Source organism: Manis javanica, unplaced genomic scaffold, assembly GCF_040802235.1.
Source record: "Manis javanica isolate MJ-LG unplaced genomic scaffold, MJ_LKY HiC_scaffold_23, whole genome shotgun sequence".
Classification (NCBI taxonomy): Eukaryota; Metazoa; Chordata; class Mammalia; order Pholidota; family Manidae; genus Manis; species Manis javanica.
Genome location: NW_027332169.1, coordinates 346,941 through 369,425, shown reverse-complemented (window position 1 = coordinate 369,425; position 22,485 = coordinate 346,941).

Sequence of the window (22,485 nt, the reverse complement as noted above, 5' to 3'; positions counted from 1 at the left end):
AAAAGTAAAGACAGAAAGACACAATCAGTGCCCACAACCAAAGAGCACAACACACTTACAAATCAGAGAACACGTCAAAAACAGCACACGCATTACACACAAGCTGACACTCGCACAGCACAACACAGACCGCAAACACACACAACACGACACGCAATGCAGAGGATGCGCACAGCGCAAACTACACACACAGAACACAAAACCACGCACATTGCACGCTCAGCCCACATAACGAAACGGGTGATCCTTGCTCCAATCTCTGCACCCAAGGTTCAAGCAAAACAAGGCCACCACGCACATACATCACGTAAAGGACAACACAGCACACCACACACCCTCAACACACTGCGCGCTGTACACAAAGCATACACACAGCGCGTAACACAGGAAGCTTCAAAGGAAACGTTCAACGCACAAAGAACCTCAAGTTTATACATACACTAAAGCATATGCGTGAACAATGACTCTTTGCTGTCCTACGTTGATGGCCCTTTCCAGGGTGAGGCAGAGCGTGGACTCCAGTGGAGGACTTTGAAACTGCGTCAGTGTGGCCTGCAGGCCCCACGGCAAAACAGTGGTGACCGTTTCCCAAGAGACAGAATGCGATCGGTGAGGGGAGCAGCTTCCACCCTCCTGGCTTGGTGCCTCTGCCTGCGAGTGACTTTTTGTGAGGTGGGAGCTGACCACCTTGGAAGCATTCAGGATAATGTAACCCAGAACCAAAGTGATGTGTGCCCCTTCTCCCGGGCACTGTACTGACAAACGTGGCTGATGGAGAAAGCCACCCAGGTCCTTCCGAAGAAGGAGACTGTAGGTCATGCTCATAAACTGTACTGTAGCCCCTCTCAAGAAATCCCGTGTCCTGCGAAAAATGCCACGTGGCAGTAGTCTGAGTGCTGCAGTGCCTTCATGACCATTAACAGTCACAACACACACAATAAACAGAACCACACGCAACACACACGCAGCTCACAAAACTCACCACACGAAACATACAGAAAGTCACGGACACAGCACAGAGCACAGTGCATAACACAACGTGACACACAGAGGTCAGACAGATCACACACTTCATATGACACAGAAGGAGGCACACAATGCACAACCCACACAACCACGGACACAGGAAACCACGCACGAGGGGACACACAGACTACAACGCAGCACGCTCAGCACAGCTGAGAGCAATCAATGCAAAGAGCACAAACAGCGCACAGCCCCACAGAGGAACACGCAGAGGACAAGCACAGCAGGATACACGTAAACTGCACCCAACAGATGTTAAGCACAACGCACCCACCAGAAACACACCAACCAGAAACACAACACGCGCAACGCAGCCGACACAGTACATTCAAAAGTAAAGACAGAAAGACACAATCAGTGCCCACAACCAAAGAGCACAACACACTTACAAATCAGAGAACACGTCAAAAACAGCACACGCATTACACACAAGCTGACACTCGCACAGCACAACACAGACCGCAAACACACACAACACGACACGCAATGCAGAGGATGCGCACAGCGCAAACTACACACACAGAACACAAAACCACGCACATTGCACGCTCAGCCCACATAACGAAACGGGTGATCCTTGCTCCAATCTCTGCACCCAAGGTTCAAGCAAAACAAGGCCACCACGCACATACATCACGTAAAGGACAACACAGCACACCACACACCCTCAACACACTGCGCGCTGTACACAAAGCATACACACAACGCGTAACATAGGAAGCTTCAAAGGAAACGGTCAACGCACAAAGAACCTCAAGTTTATACATACACTAAAGCATATGCGTGAACAATGACTCTTTGCTGTCCTACGTTGATGGCCCTTTCCAGGGTGAGGCAGAGCGTGGACTCCAGTGGAGGACTTTGAAACTGCGTCAGTGTGGCCTGCAGGCCCCACGGCAACACAGTGGTGACCGTTTCCCAGGACAGAATGTGCTCGGTGAGGGGAGCAGCTTCCTCCCTCCTGGCTTGGTGCCTCTGCCCTGGGAGTGACTTTGGGTGCGGTGGGAGCTGACCACCTTGGAAGCATTCAGGATAATGAAACCCATAGCCAAAGTGACGTGTGCCCCTTCTCCCCGGCACTGTAGTGACCCACGTGGCTGATGGAGAAAGCCACCCAGGTACTTCCGAAGTAGGAGACTGCAGGTCATGCTCATGAACTGTACTGTAGCCCCACTCCCAGGAAATCCCGTGTCCTGCGAAAAATGCCACGTTGCAGTAGTCTGAGTGCTGCAGTGTCCTCATGACCATTAAGAGTCACAACACACACAACAAACAGAAACACACGCAACACACACACACAGCTCACAAAACTCACCACACGAAACATACAGCAAGTCACGGACACAGCACAGAGCACAGTGTATAAAACAACGTGACACACAGAGGTCAGACAGATCACACACTTCATATGACACAGAAGGAGGCACACAATGCACAACCCACACAACCACGGACACAGGAAACCACGCACGAGGGGACACACCGACTACAACGCAGCACGCTCAGCACAGCTGAGAGCAATCAATGCAAAGAGCACAAACAGCGCACAGCCCCACAGAGGAACACGCAGAGGACAAGCACAGCAGGATACACATAAACTGCACCCAACAGATGTTAAGCACAACGCACCCACCAGAAACACACCACACAGAAACACAACACGCGCAACGCAGCCGACACAGTACATTCAAAAGTAAAGACAGAAAGACACAATCAGTGCCCACAACCAAAGAGAACAACACACTTACAAATCAGATACCACGCCAAAAACACAGCACACGCATTACACACAAGCTGACACTCGCACAGCACAACACAGGCCGCAAACACACACAACACGACACGCAATGCAGAGGATGCGCACAGCACAAACTACACACACAGAACACAAAACCACGCACATTGCACGCGCAGCCCACATAACGAAACGTGTGATCCATGCTCCAATCTCTGCACCCAAGGTTCAAGCAAAACAAGACCACCACGCACATACATCACGTAAAGGACAACACAGCACACCACACACCCTCAACACATTGCGCACTGTACACAAAGCATACACACAACACGTAACACAGGAAGCTTCAAAGGAAACGGTCAACGCACAAAGAACCTCAAGTTTATACATAGACTAAAGCGTATGCGTGAACAATGAGTGTTTGCTGTCCTACGTTGATGGACCTTTCCAGGGTGAGGCAGAGCGTGGACTCCAGTGGAGGACTTTGAAACTGCGTCAGTGTGGCCTGCAGGCCCCACGGCAAAACAGTGGTGACCGTTTCCCAAGAGACAGAATGCGATCGGTGAGGGGAGCAGCTTCCACCCTCCTGGCTTGGTGCCTCTGCCTGCGAGTGACTTTTTGTGAGGTGGGAGCTGACCACCTTGGAAGCATTCAGGATAATGTAACCCAGAACCAAAGTGATGTGTGCCCCTTCTCCCGGGCACTGTACTGACAAACGTGGCTGATGGAGAAAGCCACCCAGGTCCTTCCGAAGAAGGAGACTGTAGGTCATGCTCATAAACTGTACTGTAGCCCCTCTCAAGAAATCCCGTGTCCTGCGAAAAATGCCACGTGGCAGTAGTCTGAGTGCTGCAGTGCCTTCATGACCATTAACAGTCACAACACACACAATAAACAGAACCACACGCAACACACACACAGCTCACAAAACTCACCACACGAAACATACAGAAAGTCACGGACACAGCACAGAGCACAGTGCATAACACAACGTGACACACAGAGGTCAGACAGATCACACACTTCATATGACACAGAAGGAGGCACACAATGCACAACCCACACAACCACGGACACAGGAAACCACGCACGAGGGGACACACAGACTACAACGCAGCACGCTCAGCACAGCTGAGAGCAATCAATGCAAAGAGCACAAACAGCGCACAGCCCCACAGAGGAACACGCAGAGGACAAGCACAGCAGGATACACGTAAACTGCACCCAACAGATGTTAAGCACAACGCACCCACCAGAAACACACCAACCAGAAACACAACACGCGCAACGCAGCCGACACAGTACATTCAAAAGTAAAGACAGAAAGACACAATCAGTGCCCACAACCAAAGAGCACAACACACTTACAAATCAGAGAACACGTCAAAAACAGCACACGCATTACACACAAGCTGACACTCGCACAGCACAACACAGACCGCAAACACACACAACACGACACGCAATGCAGAGGATGCGCACAGCGCAAACTACACACACAGAACACAAAACCACGCACATTGCACGCTCAGCCCACATAACGAAACGGGTGATCCTTGCTCCAATCTCTGCACCCAAGGTTCAAGCAAAACAAGGCCACCACGCACATACATCACGTAAAGGACAACACAGCACACCACACACCCTCAACACACTGCGCGCTGTACACAAAGCATACACACAACGCGTAACACAGGAAGCTTCAAAGGAAACGGTCAACGCACAAAGAACCTCAAGTTTATACATACACTAAAGCATATGCGTGAACAATGACTCTTTGCTGTCCTACGTTGATGGCCCTTTCCAGGGTGAGGCAGAGCGTGGACTCCAGTGGAGGACTTTGAAACTGCGTCAGTGTGGCCTGCAGGCCCCACGGCAACACAGTGGTGACCGTTTCCCAGGACAGAATGTGCTCGGTGAGGGGAGCAGCTTCCTCCCTCCTGGCTTGGTGCCTCTGCCCTGGGAGTGACTTTGGGTGCGGTGGGAGCTGACCACCTTGGAAGCATTCAGGATAATGAAACCCAGAGCCAAAGTGACGTGTGCCCCTTCTCCCCGGCACTGTACTGACCCACGTGGCTGATGGAGAAAGCCACCCAGGTACTTCCGAAGTAGGAGACTGCAGGTCATGCTCATGAACTGTACTGTAGCCCCACTCCCAGGAAATCCCGTGTCCTGCGAAAAATGCCACGTTGCAGTAGTCTGAGTGCTGCAGTGTCCTCATGACCATTAAGAGTCACAACACACACAACAAACAGAAACACACGCAACACACACACACAGCTCACAAAACTCACCACACGAAACATACAGAAAGTCACGGACACAGCACAGAGCACAGTGTATAAAACAACGTGACACACAGAGGTCAGACAGATCACACACTTCATATGACACAGAAGGAGGCACACAATGCACAACCCACACAACCACGGACACAGGAAACCACGCACGAGGGGACACACCGACTACAACGCAGCACGCTCAGCACAGCTGAGAGCAATCAATGCAAAGAGCACAAACAGCGCACAGCCCCACAGAGGAACACGCAGAGGACAAGCACAGCAGGATACACGTAAACTGCACCCAACAGATGTTAAGCACAACGCACCCACCAGAAACACACCACACAGAAACACAACACGCGCAACGCAGCCGACACAGTACATTCAAAAGTAAAGACAGAAAGACACAATCAGTGCCCACAACCAAAGAGAACAACACACTTACAAATCAGATACCACGCCAAAAACACAGCACACGCATTACACACAAGCTGACACTCGCACAGCACAACACAGGCCGCAAACACACACAACACGACACGCAATGCAGAGGATGCGCACAGCACAAACTACACACACAGAACACAAAACCACGCACATTGCACGCGCAGCCCACATAACGAAACGTGTGATCCATGCTCCAATCTCTGCACCCAAGGTTCAAGCAAAACAAGGCCACCACGCACATACATCACGTAAAGGACAACACAGCACACCACACACCCTCAACACATTGCGCACTGTACACAAAGCATACACACAACACGTAACACAGGAAGCTTCAAAGGAAACGGTCAACGCACAAAGAACCTCAAGTTTATACATAGACTAAAGCGTATGCGTGAACAATGAGTGTTTGCTGTCCTACGTTGATGGACCTTTCCAGGGTGAGGCAGAGCGTGGACTCCAGTGGAGGACTTTGAAACTGCGTCAGTGTGGCCTGCAGGCCCCACGGCAACACAGTGGTGACCGTTTCCCAAGACAGAATGTGCTCGGTGAGGGGAGCAGCTTCCTCCCTCCTGGCTTGGTGCCTCTGCCCTGGGAGTGACTTTGGGTGCGGTGGGAGCTGGCCACCTTGGAAGCATTCTTGATAATGAAACCCAGAGCCAAAGTGACGTGTGCCCCTTCTCCCCGGCACTGTACTGACCCACGTGGCTGATGGAGAAAGCCACCCAGGTACTTCCGAAGTAGGAGACTGCAGGTCATGCTCATGAACTGTACTGTAGCCCCACTCCCAGGAAATCCCGTGTCCTGCGAAAAATGCCACGTTGCAGTAGTCTGAGTGCTGCAGTGTCCTCATGACCATTAAGAGTCACAACACACACAACAAACAGAACCACACGCAACACACTCACACACCTCACAAAACTCACCACACGAAACATACAGAAAGTCACGGACACAGCACAGAGCACAGTGCATAACACAACGTGACACACAGAGGTCAGACAGATCACACACTTCATATGACACAGAAGGAGGCACACAATGCACAACCCACACAACCACGGACACAGGAAACCACGCACGAGGGGACACACCGACTACAACGCAGCACGCTCAGCACAGCTGAGAGCAATCAATGCAAAGAGCACAAACAGCGCACAGCCCCACAGAGGAACACGCAGAGGACAAGCACAGCAGGATACACGTAAACTGCACCCAACAGATGTTAAGCACAACGCACCCACCAGAAACACACCACACAGAAACACAACACGCGCAACGCAGCCGACACAGTACATTCAAAAGTAAAGACAGAAAGACACAATCAGTGCCCACAACCAAAGAGCACAACACACTTACAAATCAGAGAACACGTCAAAAACAGCACACGCATTACACACAAGCTGACACTCGCACAGCACAACACAGACCGCAAACACACACAACACGACACGCAATGCAGAGGATGCGCACAGCGCAAACTACACACACAGAACACAAAACCACGCACATTGCACGCTCAGCCCACATAACGAAACGGGTGATCCTTGCTCCAATCTCTGCACCCAAGGTTCAAGCAAAACAAGGCCACCACGCACATACATCACGTAAAGGACAACACAGCACACCACACACCCTCAACACACTGCGCGCTGTACACAAAGCATACACACAGCGCGTAACACAGGAAGCTTCAAAGGAAACGTTCAACGCACAAAGAACCTCAAGTTTATACATACACTAAAGCATATGCGTGAACAATGACTCTTTGCTGTCCTACGTTGATGGCCCTTTCCAGGGTGAGGCAGAGCGTGGACTCCAGTGGAGGACTTTGAAACTGCGTCAGTGTGGCCTGCAGGCCCCACGGCAAAACAGTGGTGACCGTTTCCCAAGAGACAGAATGCGATCGGTGAGGGGAGCAGCTTCCACCCTCCTGGCTTGGTGCCTCTGCCTGCGAGTGACTTTTTGTGAGGTGGGAGCTGACCACCTTGGAAGCATTCAGGATAATGTAACCCAGAACCAAAGTGATGTGTGCCCCTTCTCCCGGGCACTGTACTGACAAACGTGGCTGATGGAGAAAGCCACCCAGGTCCTTCCGAAGAAGGAGACTGTAGGTCATGCTCATAAACTGTACTGTAGCCCCTCTCAAGAAATCCCGTGTCCTGCGAAAAATGCCACGTGGCAGTAGTCTGAGTGCTGCAGTGCCTTCATGACCATTAACAGTCACAACACACACAATAAACAGAACCACACGCAACACACACGCAGCTCACAAAACTCACCACACGAAACATACAGAAAGTCACGGACACAGCACAGAGCACAGTGCATAACACAACGTGACACACAGAGGTCAGACAGATCACACACTTCATATGACACAGAAGGAGGCACACAATGCACAACCCACACAACCACGGACACAGGAAACCACGCACGAGGGGACACACAGACTACAACGCAGCACGCTCAGCACAGCTGAGAGCAATCAATGCAAAGAGCACAAACAGCGCACAGCTCCACAGAGGAACACGCAGAGGACAAGCACAGCAGGATACACGTAAACTGCACCCAACAGATGTTAAGCACAACGCACCCACCAGAAACACACCAACCAGAAACACAACACGCGCAACGCAGCCGACACAGTACATTCAAAAGTAAAGACAGAAAGACACAATCAGTGCCCACAACCAAAGAGCACAACACACTTACAAATCAGAGAACACGTCAAAAACAGCACACGCATTACACACAAGCTGACACTCGCACAGCACAACACAGACCGCAAACACACACAACACGACACGCAATGCAGAGGATGCGCACAGCGCAAACTACACACACAGAACACAAAACCACGCACATTGCACGCTCAGCCCACATAACGAAAGGGGTGATCCTTGCTCCAATCTCTGCACCCAAGGTTCAAGCAAAACAAGGCCACCACGCACATACATCACGTAAAGGACAACACAGCACACCACACACCCTCAACACACTGCGCGCTGTACACAAAGCATACACACAGCGCGTAACACAGGAAGCTTCAAAGGAAACGTTCAACGCACAAAGAACCTCAAGTTTATACATACACTAAAGCATATGCGTGAACAATGACTCTTTGCTGTCCTACGTTGATGGCCCTTTCCAGGGTGAGGCAGAGCGTGGACTCCAGTGGAGGACTTTGAAACTGCGTCAGTGTGGCCTGCAGGCCCCACGGCAAAACAGTGGTGACCGTTTCCCAAGAGACAGAATGCGATCGGTGAGGGGAGCAGCTTCCACCCTCCTGGCTTGGTGCCTCTGCCTGCGAGTGACTTTTTGTGAGGTGGGAGCTGACCACCTTGGAAGCATTCAGGATAATGTAACCCAGAACCAAAGTGATGTGTGCCCCTTCTCCCGGGCACTGTACTGACAAACGTGGCTGATGGAGAAAGCCACCCAGGTCCTTCCGAAGAAGGAGACTGTAGGTCATGCTCATAAACTGTACTGTAGCCCCTCTCAAGAAATCCCGTGTCCTGCGAAAAATGCCACGTGGCAGTAGTCTGAGTGCTGCAGTGCCTTCATGACCATTAACAGTCACAACACACACAATAAACAGAACCACACGCAACACACACGCAACTCACAAAACTCACCACACGAAACATACAGAAAGTCACGGTCACAGCACAGAGCACAGTGCATAACACAACGTGACACACAGAGTTCAGACAGATCACACACTTCATATGACACAGAAGGAGGCACACAATGCACAACCCACACAACCACGGACACAGGAAACCACGCACGAGGGGACACACAGACTACAACGCAGCACGCTCAGCACAGCTGAGAGCAATCAATGCAAAGAGCACAAACAGCGCACAGCCCCACAGAGGAACACGCAGAGGACAAGCACAGCAGGATACACGTAAACTGCACCCAACAGATGTTAAGCACAACGCACCCACCAGAAACACACCAACCAGAAACACAACACGCGCAACGCAGCCGACACAGTACATTCAAAAGTAAAGACAGAAAGACACAATCAGTGCCCACAACCAAAGAGCACGACACACTTACAAATCAGAGAACACGTCAAAAACAGCACACGCATTACACACAAGCTGACACTCGCACAGCACAACACAGACCGCAAACACACACAACACGACACGCAATGCAGAGGATGCGCACAGCGCAAACTACACACACAGAACACAAAACCACGCACATTGCACGCTCAGCCCACATAACGAAACGGGTGATCCTTGCTCCAATCTCTGCACCCAAGGTTCAAGCAAAACAAGGCCACCACGCACATACATCACGTAAAGGACAACACAGCACACCACACACCCTCAACACACTGCGCGCTGTACACAAAGCATACACACAGCGCGTAACACAGGAAGCTTCAAAGGAAACGTTCAACGCACAAAGAACCTCAAGTTTATACATACACTAAAGCATATGCGTGAACAATGACTCTTTGCTGTCCTACGTTGATGGCCCTTTCCAGGGTGAGGCAGAGCGTGGACTCCAGTGGAGGACTTTGAAACTGCGTCAGTGTGGCCTGCAGGCCCCACGGCAAAACAGTGGTGACCGTTTCCCAAGAGACAGAATGCGATCGGTGAGGGGAGCAGCTTCCACCCTCCTGGCTTGGTGCCTCTGCCTGCGAGTGACTTTTTGTGAGGTGGGAGCTGACCACCTTGGAAGCATTCAGGATAATGTAACCCAGAACCAAAGTGATGTGTGCCCCTTCTCCCGGGCACTGTACTGACAAACGTGGCTGATGGAGAAAGCCACCCAGGTCCTTCCGAAGAAGGAGACTGTAGGTCATGCTCATAAACTGTACTGTAGCCCCTCTCAAGAAATCCCGTGTCCTGCGAAAAATGCCACGTGGCAGTAGTCTGAGTGCTGCAGTGCCTTCATGACCATTAACAGTCACAACACACACAATAAACAGAACCACACGCAACACACACGCAGCTCACAAAACTCACCACACGAAACATACAGAAAGTCACGGACACAGCACAGAGCACAGTGCATAACACAACGTGACACACAGAGGTCAGACAGATCACACACTTCATATGACACAGAAGGAGGCACACAATGCACAACCCACACAACCACGGACACAGGAAACCACGCACGAGGGGACACACAGACTACAACGCAGCACGCTCAGCACAGCTGAGAGCAATCAATGCAAAGAGCACAAACAGCGCACAGCCCCACAGAGGAACACGCAGAGGACAAGCACAGCAGGATACACGTAAACTGCACCCAACAGATGTTAAGCACAACGCACCCACCAGAAACACACCAACCAGAAACACAACACGCGCAACGCAGCCGACACAGTACATTCAAAAGTAAAGACAGAAAGACACAATCAGTGCCCACAACCAAAGAGCACAACACACTTACAAATCAGAGAACACGTCAAAAACAGCACACGCATTACACACAAGCTGACACTCGCACAGCACAACACAGACCGCAAACACACACAACACGACACGCAATGCAGAGGATGCGCACAGCGCAAACTACACACACAGAACACAAAACCACGCACATTGCACGCTCAGCCCACATAACGAAAGGGGTGATCCTTGCTCCAATCTCTGCACCCAAGGTTCAAGCAAAACAAGGCCACCACGCACATACATCACGTAAAGGACAACACAGCACACCACACACCCTCAACACACTGCGCGCTGTACACAAAGCATACACACAGCGCGTAACACAGGAAGCTTCAAAGGAAACGTTCAACGCACAAAGAACCTCAAGTTTATACATACACTAAAGCATATGCGTGAACAATGACTCTTTGCTGTCCTACGTTGATGGCCCTTTCCAGGGTGAGGCAGAGCGTGGACTCCAGTGGAGGACTTTGAAACTGCGTCAGTGTGGCCTGCAGGCCCCACGGCAAAACAGTGGTGACCGTTTCCCAAGAGACAGAATGCGATCGGTGAGGGGAGCAGCTTCCACCCTCCTGGCTTGGTGCCTCTGCCTGCGAGTGACTTTTTGTGAGGTGGGAGCTGACCACCTTGGAAGCATTCAGGATAATGTAACCCAGAACCAAAGTGATGTGTGCCCCTTCTCCCGGGCACTGTACTGACAAACGTGGCTGATGGAGAAAGCCACCCAGGTCCTTCCGAAGAAGGAGACTGTAGGTCATGCTCATAAACTGTACTGTAGCCCCTCTCAAGAAATCCCGTGTCCTGCGAAAAATGCCACGTGGCAGTAGTCTGAGTGCTGCAGTGCCTTCATGACCATTAACAGTCACAACACACACAATAAACAGAACCACACGCAACACACACGCAACTCACAAAACTCACCACACGAAACATACAGAAAGTCACGGACACAGCACAGAGCACAGTGCATAACACAACGTGACACACAGAGGTCAGACAGATCACACACTTCATATGACACAGAAGGAGGCACACAATGCACAACCCACACAACCACGGACACAGGAAACCACGCACGAGGGGACACACAGACTACAACGCAGCACGCTCAGCACAGCTGAGAGCAATCAATGCAAAGAGCACAAACAGCGCACAGCCCCACAGAGGAACACGCAGAGGACAAGCACAGCAGGATACACGTAAACTGCACCCAACAGATGTTAAGCACAACGCACCCACCAGAAACACACCAACCAGAAACACAACACGCGCAACGCAGCCGACACAGTACATTCAAAAGTAAAGACAGAAAGACACAATCAGTGCCCACAACCAAAGAGCACAACACACTTACAAATCAGAGAACACGTCAAAAACAGCACACGCATTACACACAAGCTGACACTCGCACAGCACAACACAGACCGCAAACACACACAACACGACACGCAATGCAGAGGATGCGCACAGCGCAAACTACACACACAGAACACAAAACCACGCACATTGCACGCTCAGCCCACATAACGAAACGGGTGATCCTTGCTCCAATCTCTGCACCCAAGGTTCAAGCAAAACAAGGCCACCACGCACATACATCACGTAAAGGACAACACAGCACACCACACACCCTCAACACACTGCGCGCTGTACACAAAGCATACACACAGCGCGTAACACAGGAAGCTTCAAAGGAAACGTTCAACGCACAAAGAACCTCAAGTTTATACATACACTAAAGCATATGCGTGAACAATGACTCTTTGCTGTCCTACGTTGATGGCCCTTTCCAGGGTGAGGCAGAGCGTGGACTCCAGTGGAGGACTTTGAAACTGCGTCAGTGTGGCCTGCAGGCCCCACGGCAAAACAGTGGTGACCGTTTCCCAAGAGACAGAATGCGATCGGTGAGGGGAGCAGCTTCCACCCTCCTGGCTTGGTGCCTCTGCCTGCGAGTGACTTTTTGTGAGGTGGGAGCTGACCACCTTGGAAGCATTCAGGATAATGTAACCCAGAACCAAAGTGATGTGTGCCCCTTCTCCCGGGCACTGTACTGACAAACGTGGCTGATGGAGAAAGCCACCCAGGTCCTTCCGAAGAAGGAGACTGTAGGTCATGCTCATAAACTGTACTGTAGCCCCTCTCAAGAAATCCCGTGTCCTGCGAAAAATGCCACGTGGCAGTAGTCTGAGTGCTGCAGTGCCTTCATGACCATTAACAGTCACAACACACACAATAAACAGAACCACACGCAACACACACGCAGCTCACAAAACTCACCACACGAAACATACAGAAAGTCACGGACACAGCACAGAGCACAGTGCATAACACAACGTGACACACAGAGGTCAGACAGATCACACACTTCATATGACACAGAAGGAGGCACACAATGCACAACCCACACAACCACGGACACAGGAAACCACGCACGAGGGGACACACAGACTACAACGCAGCACGCTCAGCACAGCTGAGAGCAATCAATGCAAAGAGCACAAACAGCGCACAGCCCCACAGAGGAACACGCAGAGGACAAGCACAGCAGGATACACGTAAACTGCACCCAACAGATGTTAAGCACAACGCACCCACCAGAAACACACCAACCAGAAACACAACACGCGCAACGCAGCCGACACAGTACATTCAAAAGTAAAGACAGAAAGACACAATCAGTGCCCACAACCAAAGAGCACAACACACTTACAAATCAGAGAACACGTCAAAAACAGCACACGCATTACACACAAGCTGACACTCGCACAGCACAACACAGACCGCAAACACACACAACACGACACGCAATGCAGAGGATGCGCACAGCGCAAACTACACACACAGAACACAAAACCACGCACATTGCACGCTCAGCCCACATAACGAAACGGGTGATCCTTGCTCCAATCTCTGCACCCAAGGTTCAAGCAAAACAAGGCCACCACGCACATACATCACGTAAAGGACAACACAGCACACCACACACCCTCAACACACTGCGCGCTGTACACAAAGCATACACACAGCGCGTAACACAGGAAGCTTCAAAGGAAACGTTCAACGCACAAAGAACCTCAAGTTTATACATACACTAAAGCATATGCGTGAACAATGACTCTTTGCTGTCCTACGTTGATGGCCCTTTCCAGGGTGAGGCAGAGCGTGGACTCCAGTGGAGGACTTTGAAACTGCGTCAGTGTGGCCTGCAGGCCCCACGGCAAAACAGTGGTGACCGTTTCCCAAGAGACAGAATGCGATCGGTGAGGGGAGCAGCTTCCACCCTCCTGGCTTGGTGCCTCTGCCTGCGAGTGACTTTTTGTGAGGTGGGAGCTGACCACCTTGGAAGCATTCAGGATAATGTAACCCAGAACCAAAGTGATGTGTGCCCCTTCTCCCGGGCACTGTACTGACAAACGTGGCTGATGGAGAAAGCCACCCAGGTCCTTCCGAAGAAGGAGACTGTAGGTCATGCTCATAAACTGTACTGTAGCCCCTCTCAAGAAATCCCGTGTCCTGCGAAAAATGCCACGTGGCAGTAGTCTGAGTGCTGCAGTGCCTTCATGACCATTAACAGTCACAACACACACAATAAACAGAACCACACGCAACACACACGCAACTCACAAAACTCACCACACGAAACATACAGAAAGTCACGGTCACAGCACAGAGCACAGTGCATAACACAACGTGACACACAGAGTTCAGACAGATCACACACTTCATATGACACAGAAGGAGGCACACAATGCACAACCCACACAACCACGGACACAGGAAACCACGCACGAGGGGACACACAGACTACAACGCAGCACGCTCAGCACAGCTGAGAGCAATCAATGCAAAGAGCACAAACAGCGCACAGCCCCACAGAGGAACACGCAGAGGACAAGCACAGCAGGATACACGTAAACTGCACCCAACAGATGTTAAGCACAACGCACCCACCAGAAACACACCAACCAGAAACACAACACGCGCAACGCAGCCGACACAGTACATTCAAAAGTAAAGACAGAAAGACACAATCAGTGCCCACAACCAAAGAGCACGACACACTTACAAATCAGAGAACACGTCAAAAACAGCACACGCATTACACACAAGCTGACACTCGCACAGCACAACACAGACCGCAAACACACACAACACGACACGCAATGCAGAGGATGCGCACAGCGCAAACTACACACACAGAACACAAAACCACGCACATTGCACGCTCAGCCCACATAACGAAACGGGTGATCCTTGCTCCAATCTCTGCACCCAAGGTTCAAGCAAAACAAGGCCACCACGCACATACATCACGTAAAGGACAACACAGCACACCACACACCCTCAACACACTGCGCGCTGTACACAAAGCATACACACAGCGCGTAACACAGGAAGCTTCAAAGGAAACGTTCAACGCACAAAGAACCTCAAGTTTATACATACACTAAAGCATATGCGTGAACAATGACTCTTTGCTGTCCTACGTTGATGGCCCTTTCCAGGGTGAGGCAGAGCGTGGACTCCAGTGGAGGACTTTGAAACTGCGTCAGTGTGGCCTGCAGGCCCCACGGCAAAACAGTGGTGACCGTTTCCCAAGAGACAGAATGCGATCGGTGAGGGGAGCAGCTTCCACCCTCCTGGCTTGGTGCCTCTGCCTGCGAGTGACTTTTTGTGAGGTGGGAGCTGACCACCTTGGAAGCATTCAGGATAATGTAACCCAGAACCAAAGTGATGTGTGCCCCTTCTCCCGGGCACTGTACTGACAAACGTGGCTGATGGAGAAAGCCACCCAGGTCCTTCCGAAGAAGGAGACTGTAGGTCATGCTCATAAACTGTACTGTAGCCCCTCTCAAGAAATCCCGTGTCCTGCGAAAAATGCCACGTGGCAGTAGTCTGAGTGCTGCAGTGCCTTCATGACCATTAACAGTCACAACACACACAATAAACAGAACCACACGCAACACACACGCAGCTCACAAAACTCACCACACGAAACATACAGAAAGTCACGGACACAGCACAGAGCACAGTGCATAACACAACGTGACACACAGAGGTCAGACAGATCACACACTTCATATGACACAGAAGGAGGCACACAATGCACAACCCACACAACCACGGACACAGGAAACCACGCACGAGGGGACACACAGACTACAACGCAGCACGCTCAGCACAGCTGAGAGCAATCAATGCAAAGAGCACAAACAGCGCACAGCCCCACAGAGGAACACGCAGAGGACAAGCACAGCAGGATACACGTAAACTGCACCCAACAGATGTTAAGCACAACGCACCCACCAGAAACACACCAACCAGAAACACAACACGCGCAACGCAGCCGACACAGTACATTCAAAAGTAAAGACAGAAAGACACAATCAGTGCCCACAACCAAAGAGCACAACACACTTACAAATCAGAGAACACGTCAAAAACAGCACACGCATTACACACAAGCTGACACTCGCACAGCACAACACAGACCGCAAACACACACAACACGACACGCAATGCAGAGGATGCGCACAGCGCAAACTACACACACAGAACACAAAACCACGCACATTGCACGCTCAGCCCACATAACGAAACGGGTGATCCTTGCTCCAATCTCTGCACCCAAGGTTCAAGCAAAACAAGGCCACCACGCACATACATCACGTAAAGGACAACACAGCACACCACACACCCTCAACACACTGCGCGCTGTACACAAAGCATACACACAGCGCGTAACACAGGAAGCTTCAAAGGAAACGTTCAACGCACAAAGAACCTCAAGTTTATACATACACTAAAGCATATGCGTGAACAATGACTCTTTGCTGTCCTACGTTGATGGCCCTTTCCAGGGTGAGGCAGAGCGTGGACTCCAGTGGAGGACTTTGAAACTGCGTCAGTGTGGCCTGCAGGCCCCACGGCAAAACAGTGGTGACCGTTTCCCAAGAGACAGAATGCGATCGGTGAGGGGAGCAGCTTCCACCCTCCTGGCTTGGTGCCTCTGCCTGCGAGTGACTTTTTGTGAGGTGGGAGCTGACCACCTTGGAAGCATTCAGGATAATGTAACCCAGAACCAAAGTGATGTGTGCCCCTTCTCCCGGGCACTGTACTGACAAACGTGGCTGATGGAGAAAGCCACCCAGGTCCTTCCGAAGAAGGAGACTGTAGGTCATGCTCATAAACTGTACTGTAGCCCCTCTCAAGAAATCCCGTGTCCTGCGAAAAATGCCACGTGGCAGTAGTCTGAGTGCTGCAGTGCCTTCATGACCATTAACAGTCACAACACACACAATAAACAGAACCACACGCAACACACACGCAGCTCACAAAACTCACCACACGAAACATACAGAAAGTCACGGACACAGCACAGAGCACAGTGCATAACACAACGTGACACACAGAGGTCAGACAGATCACACACTTCATATGACACAGAAGGAGGCACACAATGCACAACCCACACAACCACGGACACAGGAAACCACGCACGAGGGGACACACAGACTACAACGCAGCACGCTCAGCACAGCTGAGAGCAATCAATGCAAAGAGCACAAACAGCGCACAGCCCCACAGAGGAACACGCAGAGGACAAGCACAGCAGGATACACGTAAACTGCACCCAACAGATGTTAAGCACAACGCACCCACCAGAAACACACCAACCAGAAACACAACACGCGCAACGCAGCCGACACAGTACATTCAAAAGTAAAGACAGAAAGACACAATCAGTGCCCACAACCAAAGAGCACAACACACTTACAAATCAGAGAACACGTCAAAAACAGCACACGCATTACACACAAGCTGACACTCGCACAGCACAACACAGACCGCAAACACACACAACACGACACGCAATGCAGAGGATGCGCACAGCGCAAACTACACACACAGAACACAAAACCACGCACATTGCACGCTCAGCCCACATAACGAAACGGGTGATCCTTGCTCCAATCTCTGCACCCAAGGTTCAAGCAAAACAAGGCCACCACGCACATACATCACGTAAAGGACAACACAGCACACCACACACCCTCAACACACTGCGCGCTGTACACAAAGCATACACACAGCGCGTAACACAGGAAGCTTCAAAGGAAACGTTCAACGCACAAAGAACCTCAAGTTTATACATACACTAAAGCATATGCGTGAACAATGACTCTTTGCTGTCCTACGTTGATGGCCCTTTCCAGGGTGAGGCAGAGCGTGGACTCCAGTGGAGGACTTTGAAACTGCGTCAGTGTGGCCTGCAGGCCCCACGGCAAAACAGTGGTGACCGTTTCCCAAGAGACAGAATGCGATCGGTGAGGGGAGCAGCTTCCACCCTCCTGGCTTGGTGCCTCTGCCTGCGAGTGACTTTTTGTGAGGTGGGAGCTGACCACCTTGGAAGCATTCAGGATAATGTAACCCAGAACCAAAGTGATGTGTGCCCCTTCTCCCGGGCACTGTACTGACAAACGTGGCTGATGGAGAAAGCCACCCAGGTCCTTCCGAAGAAGGAGACTGTAGGTCATGCTCATAAACTGTACTGTAGCCCCTCTCAAGAAATCCCGTGTCCTGCGAAAAATGCCACGTGGCAGTAGTCTGAGTGCTGCAGTGCCTTCATGACCATTAACAGTCACAACACACACAATAAACAGAACCACACGCAACACACACGCAGCTCACAAAACTCACCACACGAAACATACAGAAAGTCACGGACACAGCACAGAGCACAGTGCATAACACAACGTGACACACAGAGGTCAGACAGATCACACACTTCATATGACACAGAAGGAGGCACACAATGCACAACCCACACAACCACGGACACAGGAAACCACGCACGAGGGGACACACAGACTACAACGCAGCACGCTCAGCACAGCTGAGAGCAATCAATGCAAAGAGCACAAACAGCGCACAGCCCCACAGAGGAACACGCAGAGGACAAGCACAGCAGGATACACGTAAACTGCACCCAACAGATGTTAAGCACAACGCACCCACCAGAAACACACCAACCAGAAACACAACACGCGCAACGCAGCCGACACAGTACATTCAAAACTAAAGACAGAAAGACACAATCAGTGCCCACAACCAAAGAGCACAACACACTTACAAATCAGAGAACACGTCAAAAACAGCACACGCATTACACACAAGCTGACACTCGCACAGCACAACACAGACCGCAAACACACACAACACGACACGCAATGCAGAGGATGCGCACAGCGCAAACTACACACACAGAACACAAAACCACGCACATTGCACGCTCAGCCCACATAACGAAACGGGTGATCCTTGCTCCAATCTCTGCACCCAAGGTTCAAGCAAAACAAGGCCACCACGCACATACATCACGTAAAGGACAACACAGCACACCACACACCCTCAACACACTGCGCGCTGTACACAAAGCATACACACAACGCGTAACATAGGAAGCTTCAAAGGAAACGGTCAACGCACAAAGAACCTCAAGTTTATACATACACTAAAGCATATGCGTGAACAATGACTCTTTGCTGTCCTACGTTGATGGCCCTTTCCAGGGTGAGGCAGAGCGTGGACTCCAGTGGAGGACTTTGAAACTGCGTCAGTGTGGCCTGCAGGCCCCACGGCAACACAGTGGTGACCGTTTCCCAGGACAGAATGTGCTCGGTGAGGGGAGCAGCTTCCTCCCTCCTGGCTTGGTGCCTCTGCCCTGGGAGTGACTTTGGGTGCGGTGGGAGCTGACCACCTTGGAAGCATTCAGGATAATGAAACCCATAGCCAAAGTGACGTGTGCCCCTTCTCCCCGGCACTGTAGTGACCCACGTGGCTGATGGAGAAAGCCACCCAGGTACTTCCGAAGTAGGAGACTGCAGGTCATGCTCATGAACTGTACTGTAGCCCCACTCCCAGGAAATCCCGTGTCCTGCGAAAAATGCCACGTTGCAGTAGTCTGAGTGCTGCAGTGTCCTCATGACCATTAAGAGTCACAACACACACAACAAACAGAAACACACGCAACACACACACACAGCTCACAAAACTCACCACACGAAACATACAGCAAGTCACGGACACAGCACAGAGCACAGTGTATAAAACAACGTGACACACAGAGGTCAGACAGATCACACACTTCATATGACACAGAAGGAGGCACACAATGCACAACCCACACAACCACGGACACAGGAAACCACGCACGAGGGGACACACCGACTACAACGCAGCACGCTCAGCACAGCTGAGAGCAATCAATGCAAAGAGCACAAACAGCGCACAGCCCCACAGAGGAACACGCAGAGGACAAGCACAGCAGGATACACATAAACTGCACCCAACAGATGTTAAGCACAACGCACCCACCAGAAACACACCACACAGAAACACAACACGCGCAACGCAGCCGACACAGTACATTCAAAAGTAAAGACAGAAAGACACAATCAGTGCCCACAACCAAAGAGAACAACACACTTACAAATCAGATACCACGCCAAAAACACAGCACACGCATTACACACAAGCTGACACTCGCACAGCACAACACAGGCCGCAAACACACACAACACGACACGCAATGCAGAGGATGCGCACAGCACAAACTACACACACAGAACACAAAACCACGCACATTGCACGCGCAGCCCACATAACGAAACGTGTGATCCATGCTCCAATCTCTGCACCCAAGGTTCAAGCAAAACAAGACCACCACGCACATACATCACGTAAAGGACAACACAGCACACCACACACCCTCAACACATTGCGCACTGTACACAAAGCATACACACAACACGTAACACAGGAAGCTTCAAAGGAAACGGTCAACGCACAAAGAACCTCAAGTTTATACATAGACTAAAGCGTATGCGTGAACAATGAGTGTTTGCTGTCCTACGTTGATGGACCTTTCCAGGGTGAGGCAGAGCGTGGACTCCAGTGGAGGACTTTGAAACTGCGTCAGTGTGGCCTGCAGGCCCCACGGCAAAACAGTGGTGACCGTTTCCCAAGAGACAGAATGCGATCGGTGAGGGGAGCAGCTTCCACCCTCCTGGCTTGGTGCCTCTGCCTGCGAGTGACTTTTTGTGAGGTGGGAGCTGACCACCTTGGAAGCATTCAGGATAATGTAACCCAGAACCAAAGTGATGTGTGCCCCTTCTCCCGGGCACTGTACTGACAAACGTGGCTGATGGAGAAAGCCACCCAGGTCCTTCCGAAGAAGGAGACTGTAGGTCATGCTCATAAACTGTACTGTAGCCCCTCTCAAGAAATCCCGTGTCCTGCGAAAAATGCCACGTGGCAGTAGTCTGAGTGCTGCAGTGCCTTCATGACCATTAACAGTCACAACACACACAATAAACAGAACCACACGCAACACACACGCAGCTCACAAAACTCACCACACGAAACATACAGAAAGTCACGGACACAGCACAGAGCACAGTGCATAACACAACGTGACACACAGAGGTCAGACAGATCACACACTTCATATGACACAGAAGGAGGCACACAATGCACAACCCACACAACCACGGACACAGGAAACCACGCACGAGGGGACACACAGACTACAACGCAGCACGCTCAGCACAGCTGAGAGCAATCAATGCAAAGAGCACAAACAGCGCACAGCCCCACAGAGGAACACGCAGAGGACAAGCACAGCAGGATACACGTAAACTGCACCCAACAGATGTTAAGCACAACGCACCCACCAGAAACACACCAACCAGAAACACAACACGCACAACGCAGCCGACACAGTACATTCAAAAGTAAAGACAGAAAGACACAATCAGTGCCCACAACCAAAGAGCACAACACACTTACAAATCAGAGAACACGTCAAAAACAGCACACGCATTACACACAAGCTGACACTCGCACAGCACAACACAGACCGCAAACACACACAACACGACACGCAATGCAGAGGATGCGCACAGCGCAAACTACACACACAGAACACAAAACCACGCACATTGCACGCTCAGCCCACATAACGAAACGGGTGATCCTTGCTCCAATCTCTGCACCCAAGGTTCAAGCAAAACAAGGCCACCACGCACATACATCACGTAAAGGACAACACAGCACACCACACACCCTCAACACACTGCGCGCTGTACACAAAGCATACACACAGCGCGTAACACAGGAAGCTTCAAAGGAAACGTTCAACGCACAAAGAACCTCAAGTTTATACATACACTAAAGCATATGCGTGAACAATGACTCTTTGCTGTCCTACGTTGATGGCCCTTTCCAGGGTGAGGCAGAGCGTGGACTCCAGTGGAGGACTTTGAAACTGCGTCAGTGTGGCCTGCAGGCCCCACGGCAAAACAGTGGTGACCGTTTCCCAAGAGACAGAATGCGATCGGTGAGGGGAGCAGCTTCCACCCTCCTGGCTTGGTGCCTCTGCCTGCGAGTGACTTTTTGTGAGGTGGGAGCTGACCACCTTGGAAGCATTCAGGATAATGTAACCCAGAACCAAAGTGATGTGTGCCCCTTCTCCCGGGCACTGTACTGACAAACGTGGCTG